The 16,588-nt window shown below is 33.3% G+C and overlaps 7 non-coding genes across 7 annotated transcripts; all 7 read right to left on the bottom strand.

The window, feature by feature from the left end:
• Positions 1–338: 338 nt before the first annotated feature.
• On the bottom strand, positions 339–412 carry TRNAI-AAU (transfer RNA isoleucine (anticodon AAU)). The gene has a single exon. It is a non-coding gene; the product is annotated as a tRNA-Ile (tRNA).
• A 787-nt stretch (positions 413–1,199) lies between these two features.
• On the bottom strand, positions 1,200–1,273 carry TRNAI-AAU (transfer RNA isoleucine (anticodon AAU)). The gene has a single exon. It is a non-coding gene; the product is annotated as a tRNA-Ile (tRNA).
• Positions 1,274–2,717: 1,444 nt separating this feature from the next.
• TRNAV-AAC (transfer RNA valine (anticodon AAC)) lies at positions 2,718–2,791 on the bottom strand. The gene has a single exon. It is a non-coding gene; the product is annotated as a tRNA-Val (tRNA).
• A 5,145-nt stretch (positions 2,792–7,936) lies between these two features.
• TRNAI-AAU (transfer RNA isoleucine (anticodon AAU)) lies at positions 7,937–8,010 on the bottom strand. Its single transcript has one exon. It is a non-coding gene; the product is annotated as a tRNA-Ile (tRNA).
• Positions 8,011–11,626: 3,616 nt separating this feature from the next.
• On the bottom strand, positions 11,627–11,700 carry TRNAI-AAU (transfer RNA isoleucine (anticodon AAU)). The gene has a single exon. It is a non-coding gene; the product is annotated as a tRNA-Ile (tRNA).
• A 2,308-nt stretch (positions 11,701–14,008) lies between these two features.
• TRNAI-AAU (transfer RNA isoleucine (anticodon AAU)) lies at positions 14,009–14,082 on the bottom strand. Its single transcript has one exon. It is a non-coding gene; the product is annotated as a tRNA-Ile (tRNA).
• A 1,444-nt stretch (positions 14,083–15,526) lies between these two features.
• On the bottom strand, positions 15,527–15,600 carry TRNAI-AAU (transfer RNA isoleucine (anticodon AAU)). The gene has a single exon. It is a non-coding gene; the product is annotated as a tRNA-Ile (tRNA).
• Positions 15,601–16,588: the final 988 nt, after the last annotated feature.

Genomic DNA, 16,588 nt, shown 5'->3' with positions numbered 1-16,588 from the left:
CTATTGAAGATGAAGCAGATGATGACGTCCTACTGATTGTTAATCCGGGATAGTTGGAAAGCTTATATTCAGCTGTTTACATTCATAGTATCTTTATATATTATCAACAAGACTAAACAAAAATGATCTCAATAAATTGCAATAAATAAGAGATTTAGTTACTTGGCGTTAGAACTTAGAACCATTAATAGATATTCCAGGCGCTTTTAGAATAGTAATTAATTCTATAATTATATCAAATGTATTCATCCATTCCATCAAGCAGCGTTTGATCCAAGGTGATAAACAGTCCAAAATGAGACACAAGAAAAATTCATCTTTTTTCAAAGAATTAAACTTGGCCTGTACAGGGATCGAACCTGTGACCTTGGCGTTATTAGCACCACGCTCTAACCAACTGAGCTAACAGGCCAAATTTCACATCTTCTGGAGGACCAGCACAAGAAGCAGTGCTAATGATAGTTCAACTGGGAGATTTGGAAAGCTTAATTTCAGCTGTTTAATATGAATTAACTTTCATATTATCAACATGAAGAAACTAATATGACTTCAAAAAAATTGCAATAAAAAAGAGATTTCCATACTTAGTGTTAGAATTTTGAACCAGTAACGTTTTTTCCACGTGGTTTAGCAATAAATAAATATTCATCACCTATATTCAATTGATTCATCTAATCATTCTATCAGCTTCTGCTCAAAGGAAATATAGAGGTAAACATGATACAGAAGAAAATACATCTATTTTCAACATTAAAGGAGCATCAAGTATTGGCTTGGAGACTGATTGAAAGTATGTCCTTGGCGTTTTTAACTTCATGCTCTAACAGACTAAACTAATAGTCTCACCAAATATATAGTATACTATTGAAGATGAAGCAGATGATGAAGTCCTACTGATTGTTAATCCGGGATAGTTGGAAAGCTTATATTCAGCTGTTTACATTCATAGTATCTTTATATATTATCAACAAGACTAAACAAAAATGATCTCAATAAATTGCAATAAATAAGAGATTTAGTTACTTGGCGTTAGAACTTAGAACCATTAATAGATATTCCAGGCGCTTTAAGAATAGTAATTAATTCTATAATTATATCAAATGTATTCATCCAATCCTTCAAGCAGCGTTTGATCCAAGGAGATAAACAGTCCAAAATCAGACCCAAGAAAAATTCATCTTTTTTCAAAGAATTAAACTTGGCCTGTACAGGGATCGAACCTGTGACCTTGGCGTTATTAGCACCACGCTCTAACCAACTGAGCTAACAGGCCAATTTGCACATCTTTTGGAGGACCAGCACAGGAAGCAGTGCTAATGATAGTTCAACCGGGAGATTTGGAAAGCTTAATTTCAGCTGTTTAATATGAATTAACTTTCATATTATCAACATGAAGAAACTAATATGACTTCAAAAGAATTGCAATACAAAAGAGATTTCCATACTTAGTGTTAGAATTTTGAACCAGTAACGTTTTTTCCACGTGGTTTAGCAATAAATAAATATTCATCACCTATATTCAATTGATTCATCTAATCATTCTATCAGCTTCTGCGCAAAGGAAATATAGAGGTAAACATGATACAGAAGAAAATACATCTATTTTCAACATTAAAGGAGCATCAAGTATTGGCTTGGAGACTGATTGAAAGTATGTCCTTGGCGTTTTTAACTTCATGCTCTAACAGACTAAACTAATAGGCTCACTAAATATATAGAATACTTTTGAAGAATTAGCAGATGATGAAATGCTACTGGATCCATCCAATCCTTCAAGCAGCGTGTGATTCAAGGAGATAAACAGTCCAAAATGAGACACAAGAAAAATTCATCTTTGTTCAAACAAGTAAACTTGGCCTGTACAGGGATCGAACCTGTGACCTTGGCGTTATTAGCACCACGCTCTAACTATCTGAGCTAACAGGCCATTTTGCACAGCTACCTGGAGGTCCAGCATATGAAGAAGGGCAAATGATAGTTAACCCAGGAGATTTGGAAAGCTTAATTTCAGCAGTTTACCATGAAGTTATTGTTATATATTATCAACATGAAGAAACTAATATGACTTAAAAAAAATTACAATACAAAAGAGATTTTCATACTTAGTGTTAGAACTTAGAACCATTAACGTTTTTTCCATGTGGTTAAGCAATAAATAAATATTCATCACCTATATTGAATTGATTCATCTAATCATTTTATCAGCTTCTCCTCAAAGGAAATATAGAGATAAACATGATACAGTAGAAAATACATCTATTTTCAACATTAAAGGTGCATCAAGTATTGGCTTGGAGACTGATTGAAAGTATGTCCTTGGCATTTTTAACTTCATGCTCTAACAGACTAAACTAATAGTCTCACTAAATATATAGCATACTATTGAAGATGAAGCAGATGATGACGTCCTACTGATTGTTAATCCGGGATAGTTGGAAAGCTTATATTCAGCTGTTTACATTCATAGTATCTTTATATATTATCAACAAGACTAAACAAAAATGATCTCAATAAATTGCAATAAATAAGAGATTTAGTTACTTGGCGTTAGAACTTAGAACCATTAATAGATATTCCAGGCGCTTTTAGAATAGTAATTAATTCTATAATTATATCAAATGTATTCATCCAATCCATCAAGCAGCGTTTGATCCAAGGAGATAAACAGTCCAAAATGAGACACAAGAAAAATTCATCTTTTTTCAAAGAATTAAACTTGGCCTGTACAGGGATCGAACCTGTGACCTTGGCGTTGTTAACACCACGCTCTAACCAACTGAGCTAACAGGCCAAATTTCACATCTTCTGGAGGACCAGCACAGGAAGCAGTGCTAATGATAGTTCAACTGGGAGATTTGGAAAGCTTAATTTCAGCTGTTTAATATGAATTAACTTTCATATTATCAACATGAAGAAACTAATAAGACTTCAAAAAAATTGCAATAAAAAAGAGATTTCCATACTTAGTGTTAGAATTTTGAACCAGTAACGTTTTTTCCACGTGGTTTAGCAATAAATAAATATTCATCACCTATATTCAATTGATTCATCTAATCATTCTATCAGCTTCTGCACAAAGGAAATATAGAGGTAAACATGATACAGAAGAAAATACATCTATTTTCAACATTAAAGGAGCATCAAGTATTGGCTTGGAGACTGATTGAAAGTATGTCCTTTGCGTTTTTAACTTCATGCTCTAACAGACTAAACTAATAGGCTCACTAAATATATAGAATACTTTTGAAGAATTAGCAGATGATGAAATGCTACTGATTCCATCCAATCCTTCAAGCAGCGTGTGATTCAAGGAGATAAACAGTCCAAAATGAGACACAAGAAAAATTAATCTTTGTTCAAACAATTAAACTTGGCCTGTACAGGGATCGAACCTGTGACCTTGGCATTATTAGCACCACGCTCTAACCATCTGAGCTAACAGGCCATTTTGCACAACTACCTGGAGGTCCAGCATATGAAGAAGGGCAAATGATAGTTAACCCAGGAGATTTGGAAAGCTTAATTTCAGCAGTTTACCATGAAGGTATTGTTATATATTATCAACATGAAGAAACTAATATGACTTAAAAAAATTACAATACAAAAGAGATTTTCATACTTAGTGTTAGAACTTAGAACCATTAACGTTTTTTCCATGTGGTTAAGCAATAAATAAATATTCATCACCTATATTGAATTGATTCATCTAATCATTTTATCAGCTTCTCCTCAAAGGAAATATAGAGATAAACATGATACAGTAGAAAATACATCTATTTTCAACATTAAAGGTGCATCAAGTATTGGCTTGGAGACTGATTGAAAGTATGTCCTTGGCGTTTTTAACTTCATGCTCTAACAGACTAAACTAATAGTCTCACTAAATATATAGTATACTATCGAAGATGAAGCTGATGATGAAGTCCTACTGATTGTTAATCCGGGATAGTTGGAAAGCTTATATTCAGCTGTTTACATTCATAGTATCTTTATATATTATCAACAAGACTAAACAAAAATTATCTAAATAAATTGCAATAAATAAGAGATTTAGTTACTTGGCGTTAGAACTTAGAACCATTAATAGATATTCCAGGCGCTTTAAGAATAGTAATTAATTCCATAATTATATCAAATGTATTCATCCAATCCTTCAAGCAGCGTTTGATCCAATGAGATAAACAGTACAAAATGAGACACAAGAAAAATTCATCTTTTTTCAAAGAATTAAACTTGGCCTGTACAGGGATCGAACCTGTGACCTTGGCGTTATTAGCATCACGCTCTAACCAACTGATCTAACAGGCCAATTTGCATATCTTCTGGACGACCAGCACAGGAAGCAGTGCTAATGATAGTTCAACCGGGAGATTTGGACAGCTTAATTTCAGCTGTTTAATATGAATTAACTTTCATGTTATCAACATGAAGAAACTAATATGACTTCAAAAAAATTGCAATACAAAAGAGATTTCCATACTTAGTGTTAGAATTTTGAACCAGTAACGTTTTTTCCACGCAGTTTAGCAATAAATAAATATTCATCACCTATATTCAATTGATTCATCTAATCATTCTATCAGCTTCTGCGCAAAGGAAATATAGAGGTAAACATGATACAGAAGAAAATACATCTATTTTCAACATTAAAGGAGCATCAAGTATTGGCTTGGAGACTGATTGAAATAATGTCCTTTGCGTTTTTAACTTCATGCTCTAACAGACTAAACTAATAGGCTCACTAAATATATAGAATACTTTTGAAGAATTAGCAGATGATGAAATGCTACTGATTCCATCCAATCCTTCAAGCAGCGTGTGATTCAAGGAGATAAACAGTCCAAAATGAGACACTAGAAAAATTCATCTTTTTTCAAACAATTAAACTTGGCCTGTACAGGGATCGAACATGTGACCTTGGCGTTATTAGCACCTCGCTCAAACCATCTGAGCTAACAGGCCATTTTGCACAACTACCAGGAGGTCCAGCAAATGAAGAAGGGCAAATAATAGTTAACCCAGGAGATTTGGAAAGCTTAATTTCAGCAGTTTACCATGAAGTTATTGACTGTTATATATTATCAACGTGAAGAAACTAATATGACTTAAAAACAATTACAATACAAAAGAGATTTTCATACTTAGTGTTAGAACTTAGAACCATTAACGTTTTTTCCATGTGGTTAAGCAATAAATAAATATTCATCACCTATATTGAATTGATTCATCTAATCATTTTATCAGCTTCTCCTCAAAGAAAATATAGAGATACACATGATACAGTAGAAAATACATCTATTTTCAACATTAAAGGAGCATCAAGTATTGGCTTGGAGACTGATTGAAAGTATGTCCTTGGCGTTTTTAACTTCATGCTCTAACAGACTAAACTAATAGGCTCACTAAATATATAGAATACTTTTGAAGAATTAGCAGATGATGAAATGCTGCTGATTCCATCCAATCCTTCAAGCAGCGTGTGATTCAAGGAGATAAACAGTCCAAAATGAGACCCAAGAAAAATTCATCTTTGTTCAAACAATTAAACTTGGCCTGTACAGGGAGCGAACCTGTGACCTTGGCGTTATTAGCACCACACTCTAACCATCTGAGCTAACAGGCCATTTTGCACAACTACCTGGAGGTCCAGCAAATGAAGAAGGGCAAATGATAGTTAACCCAGGAGATTTGGAAAGCTTCATTTCAGCAGTTTACCATGAAGTTATTGTTATATCTTATCAACATGAAGAAACTAATATGACTTAAAAAAAATTACAATACAAAAGAGATTTTCATACTTAGTGTTAGAACTTAGAACCATTAACGTTTTTTCCATGTGGTTAAGCAATAAATAAATATTCATCACCTATATTGAAATGATTCATCTAATCATTTTATCAGCTTCTCCTCAAAGGAAATAAAGAGATAAACATGATACAGTAGAAAATACATCTATTTTCAACATTAAAGGAGCATCAAGTATTGGCTTGGAGACTGATTGAAAGTATGTCCTTGGCGTTTTTAACTTCATGCTCTAACAGACTAAACTAATAGAGTCACTAAATATATAGCATACTACTGAAGATGAAGCAGATGATGAAGTCCTACTGATTGTTAATCCGGGATAGTTGGAAAGCTTATATTCAGCTGTTTACATTCATAGTATCTTTATATATTATCAACAAGACTAAACAAAAATGATCTCAATAAATTGCAATAAATAAGAGATTTAGTTACTTGGCGTTAGAACTTAGAACCATTAATAGATATTCCAGGCGCTTTAAGAATAGTAATTAATTCTATAATTATATCAAATGTATTCATCCAATCCTTCAAGCAGCGTTTGATCCAAGGAGATAAACAGTCCAAAATGAGACACAAGAAAAATTCATCTGTTTTTCAAAGAATTAAACTTGGCCTGTACAGGGATCGAACCTGTGACCTTGGCGTTATTAGCATCACGCTCTAACCAACTGACCTAACAGGCCAATTTGCATATCTTCTGGACGACCAGCACAGGAAGCAGTGCTAATGATAGTTCAACCGGGAGATTTGGACAGCTTAATTTCAGCTGTTTAATATGAATTAACTTTCATGTTATCAACATGAAGAAACTAATATGACTTCAAAAAAATTGCAATACAAAAGAGATTTCCATACTTAGTGTTAGAATTTTGAACCAGTAACGTTTTTTCCACGCAGTTTAGCAATAAATAAATATTCATCACCTATATTCAATTGATTCATCTAATCATTCTATCAGCTTCTGCGCAAAGGAAATATAGAGGTAAACATGATACAGAAGAAAATACATCTATTTTCAACATTAAAGGAGCATCAAGTATTGGCTTGGAAACTGATTGAAATAATGTCCTTTGCGTTTTTAACTTCATGCTCTAACAGACTAAACTAATAGGCTCACTAAATATATAGAATACTTTTGAAGAATTAGCAGATGATGAAATGCTACTGATTCCATCCAATCCTTCAAGCAGCGTGTGATTCAAGGAGATAAACAGTCCAAAATGAGACACTAGAAAAATTCATCTTTTTTCAAACAATTAAACTTGGCCTGTACAGGGATCGAACATGTGACCTTGGCGTTATTAGCACCTCGCTCAAACCATCTGAGCTAACAGGCCATTTTGCACAACTACCAGGAGGTCCAGCAAATGAAGAAGGGCAAATAATAGTTAACCCAGGAGATTTGGAAAGCTTAATTTCAGCAGTTTACCATGAAGTTATTGACTGTTATATATTATCAACGTGAAGAAACTAATATGACTTAAAAACAATTACAATACAAAAGAGATTTTCATACTTAGTGTTAGAACTTAGAACCATTAACGTTTTTTCCATGTGGTTAAGCAATAAATAAATATTCATCACCTATATTGAATTGATTCATCTAATCATTTTATCAGCTTCTCCTCAAAGAAAATATAGAGATAAACATGATACAGTAGAAAATACATCTATTTTCAACATTAAAGGAGCATCAAGTATTGGCTTGGAGACTGATTGAAAGTATGTCCTTGGCGTTTTTAACTTCATGCTCTAACAGACTAAACTAATAGAGTCACTAAATATATAGCATACTACTGAAGATGAAGCAGATGATGAAGTCCTACTGATTGTTAATCCGGGATAGTTGGAAAGCTTATATTCAGCTGTTTACATTCATAGTATCTTTATATATTATCAACAAAACTAAACAAAAATGATCTCAATCAATTGCAATAAATAAGAGATTTAGTTACTTGGCGTTAGAACTTAGAACCATTAATAGATATTCCAGGCGCTTTAAGAATAGTAATTAATTCTATAATTATATCAAATGTATTCATCCACTCCTTCAAGCAGCATTTGATCCAAGGAGATAAACAGTCCAAAATGAGACACAAGAAAAATTCATCTTTTTTGAAAGAATTAAACTTGGCCTGTACAGGGATCAAACCTGTGACCTTGGCGTTATTAGCACCACGCTCTAACCAACTGAGCTAACAGGCCAATTTGCACATCTTCTGCAGGACCAGCACAGGAAGCAGTGCTAATGATAGTTCAACCAGGAGATTTGGAAAGCTTAATTTCAGCTGTTTAATATGAATTAACTTTCATATTATCAACATGAAGAAACTAATATGACTTCAAAAAAATTGCAATACAAAAGAGATTTCCATACTTAGTGTTAGAATTTTGAACCAGTAACGTTTTTTCCACGTGGTTTAGCAATAAATAAATATTCATCACCTATATTCAATTGATTCATCTAATCATTCTATCAGCTTCTGCGCAAAGGAAATATGGAGGTAAACATGATACAGAAGAAAATACATCTATTTTCAACATTAAAGGAGCTTCAAGTATTGGCTTGGAGACTGATTGAAATTATGTCCTTTGCGTTTTTAACTTCATGCTCTAACAGACTAAACTAATAGGCTCACTAAATATATAGAATACTTTTGAAGAATTAGCAGATGATGAAATGCTACTGATTCCATCCAATCCTTCAAGCAGCGTGTGATTCAAGGAGATAAACAGTCCAAAATGAGACCCAAGAAAAATTCATCTTTGTTCAAACAATTAAACTTGGCCTGTACAGGGAGCGAACCTGTGACCTTGGCGTTATTAGCACCACACTCTAACCATCTGAGCTAACAGGCCATTTTGCACAACTACCTGGAGGTCCAGCAAATGAAGAAGGGCAAATGATAGTTAACCCAGGAGATTTGGAAAGCTTAATTTCAGCAGTTTACCATGAAGTTATTGTTATATCTTATCAACATGAAGAAACTAATATGACTTAAAAAAAATTACAATACAAAAGAGATTTTCATACTTAGTGTTAGAACTTAGAACCATTAACGTTTTTTCCATGTGGTTAAGCAATAAATAAATATTCATCACCTATATTGAAATGATTCATCTAATCATTTTATCAGCTTCTCCTCAAAGGAAATAAAGAAATAAACATGATACAGTAGAAAATACATCTATTTTCAACATTAAAGGAGCATCAAGTATTGGCTTGGAGACTGATTGAAAGTATGTCCTTGGCGTTTTTAACTTCATGCTCTAACAGACTAAACTAATAGAGTCACTAAATATATAGCATACTACTGAAGATGAAGCAGATGATGAAGTCCTACTGATTGTTAATCCGGGATAGTTGGAAAGCTTATATTCAGCTGTTTACATTCATAGTATCTTTATATATTATCAACAAGACTAAACAAAAATGATCTCAATAAATTGCAATAAATAAGAGATTTAGTTACTTGGCGTTAGAACTTAGAACCATTAATAGATATTCCAGGCGCTTTAAGAATAGTAATTAATTCTATAATTATATCAAATGTATTCATCCAATCCTTCAAGCAGCGTTTGATCCAAGGAGATAAACAGTCCAAAATGAGACACAAGAAAAATTCATCTTTTTTCAAAGAATTAAACTTGGCCTGTACAGGGATCGAACCTGTGACCTTGGTGTTATTAGCATCATGCTCTAACTAACTGAGCTAACAGGCCAATTTGCACATCTTCTGGAGGACCAGCACAGGAAGCAGTGCTAATGATAGTTCAACCGGGAGATTTGGAAAGCTTAATTTCAGCTGTTTAATATGAATTAACTTTCATATTATCAACATGAAGAAACTAATATGACTTCAAAAAAATTGCAATACAAAAGAGATTTCCATACTTAGTGTTAGAATTTTGAACCAGTAACGTTTTTTCCACGTGGTTTAGCAATAAATAAATATTCATCACCTATATTCAATTGATTCATCTAATCATTCTATCAGCTTCTGCGCAAAGGAAATATGGAGGTAAACATGATACAGAAGAAAATACATCTATTTTCAACATTAAAGGAGCTTCAAGTATTGGCTTGGAGACTGATTGAAATTATGTCCTTTGCGTTTTTAACTTCATGCTCTAACAGACTAAACTAATAGGCTCACTAAATATATAGAATACTTTTGAAGAATTAGCAGATGATGAAATGCTACTGATTCCATCCAATCCTTCAAGCAGCGTGTGATTCAAGGAGATAAACAGTCCAAAATGAGACCCAAGAAAAATTCATCTTTGTTCAAACAATTAAACTTGGCCTGTACAGGGAGCGAACCTGTGACCTTGGCGTTATTAGCACCACACTCTAACCATCTGAGCTAACAGGCCATTTTGCACAACTACCTGGAGGTCCAGCAAATGAAGAAGGGCAAATGATAGTTAACCCAGGAGATTTGGAAAGCTTAATTTCAGCAGTTTACCATGAAGTTATTGTTATATCTTATCAACATGAAGAAACTAATATGACTTAAAAAAAATTACAATACAAAAGAGATTTTCATACTTAGTGTTAGAACTTAGAACCATTAACGTTTTTTCCATGTGGTTAAGCAATAAATAAATATTCATCACCTATATTGAAATGATTCATCTAATCATTTTATCAGCTTCTCCTCAAAGGAAATAAAGAAATAAACATGATACAGTAGAAAATACATCTATTTTCAACATTAAAGGAGCATCAAGTATTGGCTTGGAGACTGATTGAAAGTATGTCCTTGGCGTTTTTAACTTCATGCTCTAACAGACTAAACTAATAGAGTCACTAAATATATAGCATACTACTGAAGATGAAGCAGATGATGAAGTCCTACTGATTGTTAATCCGGGATAGTTGGAAAGCTTATATTCAGCTGTTTACATTCATAGTATCTTTATATATTATCAACAAGACTAAACAAAAATGATCTCAATAAATTGCAATAAATAAGAGATTTAGTTACTTGGCGTTAGAACTTAGAACCATTAATAGATATTCCAGGCGCTTTAAGAATAGTAATTAATTCTATAATTATATCAAATGTATTCATCCAATCCTTCAAGCAGCGTTTGATCCAAGGAGATAAACAGTCCAAAATGAGACACAAGAAAAATTCATCTTTTTTCAAAGAATTAAACTTGGCCTGTACAGGGATCGAACCTGTGACCTTGGTGTTATTAGCATCATGCTCTAACTAACTGAGCTAACAGGCCAATTTGCACATCTTCTGGAGGACCAGCACAGGAAGCAGTGCTAATGATAGTTCAACCGGGAGATTTGGAAAGCTTAATTTCAGCTGTTTAATATGAATTAACTTTCATATTATCAACATGAAGAAACTAATATGACTTCAAAAAAATTGCAATACAAAAGAGATTTCCATACTTAGTGTTAGAATTTTGAACCAGTAACGTTTTTTCCACGTGGTTTAGCAATAAATAAATATTCATCACCTATATTCAATTGATTCATCTAATCATTCTATCAGCTTCTGCGCAAAGGAAATATGGAGGTAAACATGATACAGAAGAAAATACATCTATTTTCAACATTAAAGGAGCTTCAAGTATTGGCTTGGAGAGTGATTGAAATTATGTCCTTTGCGTTTTTAACTTCATGCTCTAACAGACTAAACTAATAGGCTCACTAAATATATAGAATACTTTTGAAGAATTAGCAGATGATGAAATGCTACTGATTCCATCCAATCCTTCAAGCAGCGTGTGATTCAAGGAGATAAACAGTCCAAAATGAGACACAAGAAACATTCATCTTTGTTCAAACAATTAAACTTGGCCTGTACAGGGATCGAACCTGTGACCTTGGCGTTATTAGCACCACGCTCTAACCATCTGAGCTAACAGGCCATTTTGCACAACTACCTGGAGGTCCAGCATATGAAGAAGGGCAAATGATAGTTAACCCAGGAGATTTGGAAAGCTTAATTTCAGCAGTTTACCATGAAGTTATTGTTATATATTATCAACATGAAGAAACTAATATGACTTAAAAAAAATTACAATACAAAAGAGATTTTCATACTTAGTGTTAGAACTTAGAACCATTAACGTTTTTTCCATGTGGTTAAGCAATAAATAAATATTCATCACCTATATTGAATTGATTCATCTAATCATTTTATCAGCTTCTCCTCAAAGGAAATATAGAGATAAACATGATACAGTAGAAAATACATCTATTTTCAACATTAATGGTGCATCAAGTATTGGCTTGGAGACTGATTGAAAGTATGTCCTTGCCGTTTTTAACTTCATGCTCTAACAGACTAAACTAATAGTCTCACTAAATATATAGTATACTATCGAAGATGAAGCTGATGATGAAGTCCTACTGATTGTTAATCCGGGATAGTTGGAAAGCTTATATTCAGCTGTTTACATTCATAGTATCTTTATATATTATCAACAAGACTAAACAAAAATGATCTAAATAAATTGCAATAAATAAGAGATTTAGTTACTTGGTGTTAGAACTTAGAACCATTATTAGATATTCCAGGCGCTTTAAGAATAGTAATTAATTCCATAATTATATCAAATGTATTCATCCAATCCTTCAAGCAGCGTTTGATCCAAGGAGATAAACAGTCCAAAATGAGACACAAGAAAAATTCATCTTTTTTCAAAGAATTAAACTTGGCCTGTACAAGGATCAAACCTGTGACCTTGGCGTTATTAGCACCACACTCTAACCGACTGAGCTAACAGGCCAATTTGCACATCTTCAGGAGGACCAGCACAGGAAGCAGTGCTAATGATAGTTCAACCGGGAGATTTGGAAAGCTTAATTTCAGCTGTTTAATATGAATTAACTTTCATATTATCAACATGAAGAAACTAATATGACTTCAAAAAAATTGCAATACAAAAGAGATTTCCATACTTAGTGTTAGAATTTTGAACCAGTAAAGTTTTTTTCACGCAGTTTAGCAATAAATAAATATTCATCACCTATATTCAATTGATTCATCTAATCATTCTATCAGCTTCTGCGCAAAGGAAATATAGAGGTAAACATGATACAGAAGAAAATACATCTATTTTCAACATTAAAGGAGCATCAAGTATTGGCTTGGAGACTGATTGAAATAATGTCCTTTGCGTTTTTAACTTCATGCTCTAACAGACTAAACTAATAGGCTCACTAAATATATAGAATACTTTTGAAGAATTAGCAGATGATGAAATGCTACTGATTCCATCCAATCCTTCAAGCAGCGTGTGATTCAAGGAGATAAACAGTCCAAAATGAGACACTAGAAAAATTCATCTTTGTTCAAACAATTAAACTTGGCCTGTACAGGGATCGAACCTGTGACCTTGGCGTTATTAGCACCACGCTCTAACCATCTGAGCTAACAGGCAATTTTGCACAACTACCTGGAGGTCCAGCAAATGAAGAAGGGCAAATGATAGTTAACCGAGGAGATTTGGAAAGCTTAATTTCAGCAGTTTACCATGAAGTTATTGTTATATATTATCAACATGAAGAAACTAATATGACTTAAAAAAAATTACAATACAAAAGAGATTTTCATACTTAGTGTTAGAACGTAGAACCATTAACGTTTTTTCCATGTGGTTAAGCAATAAATAAATATTCATCACCTATATTGAATTGATTCATCTAATCATTTTATCAGCTTCTCCTCAAAGGAAATATAGAGATAAACATGATACAGTAGAAAATACATCTATTTTCAACATTAAAGGAGCATCAAGTATTGGCTTAGAGACTGATTGAAAGTATGTCCTTGGCGTTTTTAACTTCATGCTCTAACAGACTAAACTAATAGAGTCACTAAATATATAGCATACTACTGAAGATGAAGCAGATGATGAAGTCCTACTGATTGTTAATCCGGGATAGTTGGAAAGCTTATATTCAGCTGTTTACATTCATAGTATCTTTATATATTATCAACAAGACTAAACAAAAATGATCTCAATAAATTGCAATAAATAAGAGATTTAGTTACTTGGCGTTAGAACTTAGAACCATTAATAGATATTCCAGGCGCTTTAAGAATAGTAATTAATTCTATAATTATATCAAATGTATTCATCCAATCCTTCAAGCAGCATTTGATCCAAGGAGATAAACAGTCCAAAATGAGACACAAGAAAAATTCATCTTTTTTCAAAGAATTAAACTTGGCCTGTACAGGGATCGAACCTGTGACCTTGGCGTTATTAGCACCACGCTCTAACCAACTGAGCTAACAGGTCAATTTGCACATCTCCTGGAGGACCAGCACAGGAAGCAGTGCTAACGATAGTTCAAACGGGAGATTTGGAAAGCTTAATTTCAGCTGTTTAATATGAATTAACTTTCATATTATCAACATGAAGAAACTAATATGACTTCAAAAAAATTGCAATACAAAAGAGATTTCCATACTTAGTGTTAGAATTTTGAACCAGTAACGTTTTTTCCACGTGGTTTAGCAAAAAATAAATATTCATCACCTATATTCAATTGATTCATCTAATCATTCTATCAGCTTCTGCGCAAAGGAAATATGGAGGTAAACATGATACAGAAGAAAATACATCTATTTTCAACATTAAAGGAGCTTCAAATATTGGCTTGGAGACTGATTGAAATTATGTCCTTTGCGTTTTTAACTTCATGCTCTAACAGACTAAACTAATAGGCTCACTTAATATATAGAATACTTTTAAAGAATTAGCAGATGATGAAATGCTACTGATTCCATCCAATCCTTCAAGCAGCGTGTGATTCAAGAAGATTAACAGTCCAAAATGAGACACAAGAAAAATTCATCTTTGTTCAAACAATTGAACTTGGTCTGTACAGGGATCGAACCAGTGACCTTGACGTTATTAGCACCACGCTCTAACCATCTGAGCTAACAGGCCATTTTGCACAACTACCTGGAGGTCCAGCAAATGAAGAAGGGCAAATTATAGTTAACCCAGGAGATTTGGAAAGCTTAATTTCAGCAGTTTACCATGAAGTTATTGTTATATATTATCAACATGAAGAAACTAATATGACTTAAAAAAAATTACAATACAAAAGAGATTTTCATACTTAGTGTTAGAACTTAGAACCATTAACGTTTTTTCCATGTGGTTAAGCAATAAATAAATATTCATCACCTATATTGAATTGATTCATCTAATCATTTTATCAGCTTCTCTTCAAAGGAAATATAGAGATAAACATGATACAGTAGAAAATACATCTATTTTCAACATTAAAGGAGCATCAAGTATTGGCTTGGAGACTGATTGAAAGTATGTCCTTGGCGTTTTTAACTTGATGCTCTAACAGACTAAACTAATAGAGTCACTAAATATATAGCATACTACTGAAGATGAAGCAGATGATGAAGTCCTACTGATTGTTAATCCGGAATAGTTGGAAAGCTTATATTCAGCTGTTTACATTCATAGTATCTTTATATATTATCAACAAGACTAAACAAAAATGATCTCAATAAATTGCAATAAATAAGAGATTTAGTTACTTGGCGTTAGAACTTAGAACCATTAATAGATATTCGAGGCGCTTTAAGAATAGTAATTAATTCTATAATTATATCAAATGTATTCATCCAATCCTTCAAGCAGCGTTTGATCCAAGGAGATAAACAGTCCAAAATGAGACACAAGAAAAATTCATCTTTTTTCAAAGAATTAAACTTGGCCTGTACAGGGATCGAACCTGTGACCTTGGCGTTATTAGCACCACGCTCTAACCAACTGAGCTAACAGGCCAATTTGCACATCTTCAGGAGGACCAGCACAGGAAGCCGTGCTAATGACAGTTCAACCGGGAGATTTGGAAAGCTTAATTTCAGCTGTTTAATATGAATTAACTTTCATATTATCAACATGAAGAAACTAATATGACTTCAAAAAAATTGCAATACAAAAGAGATTTCCATACTTAGTGTTAGAATTTTGAACCAGTAACGTTTTTTCCACGTGGTTTAGCAATAAATAAATATTCATCACCTATATTCAATTGATTCATCTAATCATTCTATCAGCTTCTGCGCAAAGGAAATATGGAGGTAAACATGATACAGAAGAAAATACATCTATTTTCAACATTAAAGGAGCATCAAGTATTGGCTTGGAGACTGATTGAAATTATGTCCTTTGCGTTTTTAACTTCATGCTCTAACAGACTAAACTAATAGGCTCACTAAATATATAGAATACTTTTGAAGAATTAGCAGATGATGAAATGCTACTGATTCCATCCAATCCTTCAAGCAGCGTGTGAGTCAAGGAGATAAACAGTCCAAAATGAGACACAAGAAAAATTCATCTTTGTTCAAACAATTAGACTTGGCCTGTACAGGGATCGAACCTGTGACCTGGGCGTTATTAGCACCACGCTCTAACCATCTGAGCTAAAAGGCCATTTTGCACAGCTAGCTGGAGGTCCAGCATATGAAGAAGGGCAAATGATAGTTAACCCAAGAGATTTGGAAAGCTTAATTTCAGCAGTTTACCATGAAGTTATTGTTATATATTATCAACATGAAGAAACTAATATGACTTAAAAAAATTACAATATGTTAATGTTATGTTATGTTAATAACTTTTATTCAGCGCACAGCTGCCCCAGCGAAGGGGCGTCCTGGCGCCTGATCAAGTACCACAACATAACAGATCGCCACTGAGAAGAAGAAATTAATTAACGGAGGTGAACAGATGGGTCTTAATCGCCCGTCTGAAAAGAGTCAGGCTATTC

Source organism: Lissotriton helveticus, chromosome 4_1 (assembly GCF_964261635.1).
Source record: "Lissotriton helveticus chromosome 4_1, aLisHel1.1, whole genome shotgun sequence".
Classification (NCBI taxonomy): domain Eukaryota; kingdom Metazoa; phylum Chordata; class Amphibia; order Caudata; family Salamandridae; genus Lissotriton; species Lissotriton helveticus.
The sequence above is the reverse complement of the archived record's forward strand: the minus strand, read 5'-3'. Positions and strand labels throughout refer to the sequence as shown.